General features: G+C 32.5%; 1 protein-coding gene across 1 annotated transcript in view; it reads left to right on the top strand.

Annotated features, from left to right (window-relative positions):
* The first annotated feature begins 948 nt into the window (after positions 1–948).
* The window catches only part of LOC110290223 (olfactory receptor 5L1-like), a 6,477-nt gene continuing 3,382 nt past the window's right edge, over positions 949–4,043 (top strand). The window contains exon 1 of the mRNA XM_021156716.1: positions 949–1,017. The gene's annotated coding sequence lies outside the window, so the exon portion shown is untranslated. The remainder of the gene's footprint in view (positions 1,018–4,043) is intronic.

The raw sequence follows: 4,043 nt of genomic DNA, 5'->3' as shown, positions 1-4,043 counted from the left end.
GGGAAAAAAATGTCAAGATACAATGTATAAAAGGCCATTTTGATAATTTCTTCAGAATTATAAGAGCCTCGTGTTAATTTTAGGCAACTATATATAGACTATTGAGAACTAGAAACATTATCTGAGCCGAATTACACTAATACATTTTTGAACACTTTGATATATCTGAAAATAACACAGGCTGCTTTGAGCACACATATTTAAAATTAACATTGTATATATAGGAAAAGACCAAACGTGGGAAAAGGTCAGGAGGTATGCCAATATCATGCTCTCCCTCAATACACATGGTGTCTACTCTGCTAAATCTTTAGTAGCTATCATCTTTCCATTGCCATACAGATTTATTAACCAACTGCTATTACAACAAAGTTCACATATTTTTAGCCTAAGATAGGTATAAATGCTGACCTCATTCAGTTCGATAAAGTTGCACTATGACAATTCCTATTTTTAGCTTATTAGTAGGGTATAAGAAGAGGAGGTGGAGGGGATATGAGATTTTTGGGAGGGAAGCTAGGAAAGGGGATAGCATTTGAAATGTAAATAAAGAAAATATATATTAAAAATATTTTTTTAAAAAAGGACTCACTATATTCACTCTCACTTCTCTCCGATTTGGGGAAAACTCTACGGTGACTTGACTCTTCACTGTGTCGGTGGTATACTATTGAAATAAGACAACATATCCTATGCGATCTATTCACATATTACACAGAGGTAAAACTTAGTCGTTGCATACATTGTTTACCAAGAAACTTCAACTTAATTATGTTACATTAAGATACAATGAATCATACTAATGAATATTCCCATTTTATATCTCATTCTATTAATAATTGAATCTCAAGAGAGTATATTCTTGCTGTCATATTGATATCCTACAGAGACTGCTGCTTGTTTTCAGAAATTCAGGATTATAAGCTTTAGGGATACACAGTGAAACATAAAGACTATGGCATTTTGTCCAATGATATCTTTAGGAGAAGAGAGAGGTCTGCAATATTTGTTTCATTGGTGAGTTGGTTGGATATGCTTAACTACATTGTATTTGGTGGAATACACTGAAATAATAGATTCTTGGAGCTCAAATTTTGAATTACTTCCTCTATGGGATAATATATTCTCACTCATAAAGAAGAATTTGTCAAGGGAACTACCGAACCAAACACCATTGCTTTTTTGAGTTTATGCCTCGCTTCTAGAGTGTGCATTATTATATAACATGCCATGAGAATGCACATAGAATAATATATTTATTCCTTAGCAGTGGACAATCCTGGCAGTAAATGTTATCAGTTTAATCTGCAGGAAAAAAAATTGGATAATTACTGCTCTGAGAGTAAACTCTGAAAGTCAGATCTGAAAAAAAAATTGCAATTTGAATAGGAAAAATAGTAAAGAACAAATTTTTATGATATGCTCTGTAAATATACAGATAATGAAAAATATATCAAAATGGATTTATAGATAGAAGACAATGGAAAGATATGCCATGAAATTGAATGGAGCTAATTCTGATGGAGAAAGCATTATGGGATATTTTTGCGAACATGATAACATTTGCACTATAAAGTCACTTGGATTTACAAACTGATCAATTTCATCTTTAGAATATTCCCTTATTTATTGTATCATAGTTTATATACAAACTATGTCAATAAAAGTGGTAAAAAAATCATTGAATTTAGTAGAGCTATATTGTGGAATATAAAAAAAATATCATGGTGGTTATGTGAATCTTGGATTATGTTATACAAAGCAGAGACCGTTGTATGTCTAGTAATAATTTTTCTTTGTTTTTTTTGTTTTTGTTTTTGTTTTTCGAGACAGAGTTTTTCTTTATAGCCCTGGCTGTCCTGGCACTCACTTTGTAGACCAGGCTGGCCTTGAACTCAGAAATCCGCCTGCCTCTGCCTCCCGAGTGCTGGGATTAAAGGCGTGCACCACCACGCCCGGCTAATTTTTCATTTTTATTTGCATATATATTAACAGACATTATGCATTTCTTTATTTTTATTAGCTATTTTATTATTTATATTTCAAATGTTACCCCCTTTCCCTGTTTCCCCTCTACAAAACCCCTATTCCAATCTCCCTCCCTCTGCTTCTATAAAAGTGCTTCCCCACCAATCCTCCCACTTCCACCTCACCACCCTGGCATAGAGAAACATATTTTATTTCTTTAATATTACATATAATACATGTAAGTTAATATGCTTTAATTGTAATATAATTACATCACCTCATCCTCCCCTTTCCTCCATTCAATATTTTCCATTTCCTCAACTCTTGCTCAGCTCCCATCAATAGACAAGGTAGTTACCTAGGTGTGTAGTACCAAGCCTGATTTCTCTCTTGTTGGATAAGTCTTTAGTTGAATTATGCATCTGTTGGTTACTACAAAAACATGAGTAGTACTATTATGCCTGTAAGATATCTTTGCCATTCTTGTCATCAAAGCTGACTAGGACTGTTTGTGCTTCTATCCCCTGCCAGCTTGCATAGTATATCTTCTGATAAGAAAATTGCTCAGTAACTATTACTGCCACTCTATTTGCAACAGCTAGAAAATGGAAATAATGTGAACAAATGGAAATGTTCTTGGATTCTCGTGTATATCCTCCTTTATCCTCTTGCTAACAAGGAGGCAGTGCTTGGGAGGCAATGTGCAAGATATTTTTCATCATTGATCCTGTCGCTGGTTAAACATTTTATTTGCATTTTTATTTACATTTTTTATTTCATTTAAAAAAATCTCTTTAATTTTTATTAACAATTCATTCTTTATCCACCCCCAGTCCACTTTCCAACAGTCAAAATTATGTTTTCTTTTGAACTCAGTGAAAGAAATTTTAAGGAATAAGCATTTTCAGATCAGAACAACGACATTGGTTGAGAATTATAAGTATTAATGAATCCATCCTCAAGTCTCTGAAATCAGTAGATAAATTGACAAAACCTTGTTTGTGATCTTTTCTACATTCTTCTCCCCACAAATATCTGTTTGGTGCCCCAGCACCATGCCTCATGAACGCTTCTATCAAGGGTTTTGACAAGTGGGCAAATAAGGGCTCTCTACATTTTTGAGATTCAAATATATTATCTCAATTTCCATCACAGCTATTATCTGAAAACTTGCTTTAGAATCTGGCTATGTAAAAAATTCTTTCAAATAATATTAATAAAATTATTTATGTTTAAAGTTAAAAGTAAAGTTTGTTGATTACAGATATAATATTTGCCCTTTATCCATTATGTTTTTTACTTCTATTTAATTTCTCTTGTATTTTGTGCATGAAATTATACAAATTTAGAAAATTAAATGATATATATTTTCATATCTATTGCAAAAGTTTTATAATCACTCTCAATTTTCCACTTGATTTATGAATTTTCAGTTTACATATTAACAATTATCAGTAGCCAATTTCTGTAATGATATTTTTCTATAGTTTTGATTATTTTTCTAAGAAATTCAAAGAAACATATTTGTTTTTTTAAAAACAGATGTTTTTCAAAAAATTTGAAGAGACACACACACACACACACATATATATATATATCTTCCAATATATATATATTGGAAGATAATACTTAAGAGTATTTATTCTCTGAATCATGTCTGAAATTAAATCCAAAATAAATTGAATCAGTATGTAAGACAATTTTTACTTTCCTGAAATAATTGTCATTGCTAAGGCTTATTGCTGAATAAGCTAGTCATTTCTAGTTCTTTCTGAACTCTGGATGGCTGGCTCAACTCTGCTATTCTGGCTCAAACTTCTCTCCAAACTGAGTGATTCTCACTGAATTTCTGTGTGGACTGAAACTAACCCTGGCAATCTGTTCTAATATGGCTCTTTATTACTTGCTTGCCCCTTCTCTCTTCACCTGACACGTGCCTTTGTAAAACTGTTCTGGTAAAACTCTCTCTCCTCTCTCTGTCTCTGTCTCTGTCTCTGTCTCTGTCTCTGTCTCTGTCTCTGTCTCTGTCTCTGTCTCTCTGTCTTCATTATTCTCTTGTTTTTATTCTTTATTTG

The sequence above is a fragment of the Mus caroli genome, chromosome 2 (genome assembly GCF_900094665.2).
Source record: "Mus caroli chromosome 2, CAROLI_EIJ_v1.1, whole genome shotgun sequence".
NCBI classification, from domain to species: Eukaryota; Metazoa; Chordata; class Mammalia; order Rodentia; family Muridae; genus Mus; species Mus caroli.
This window is presented reverse-complemented; position numbering and strand designations above follow the sequence as displayed.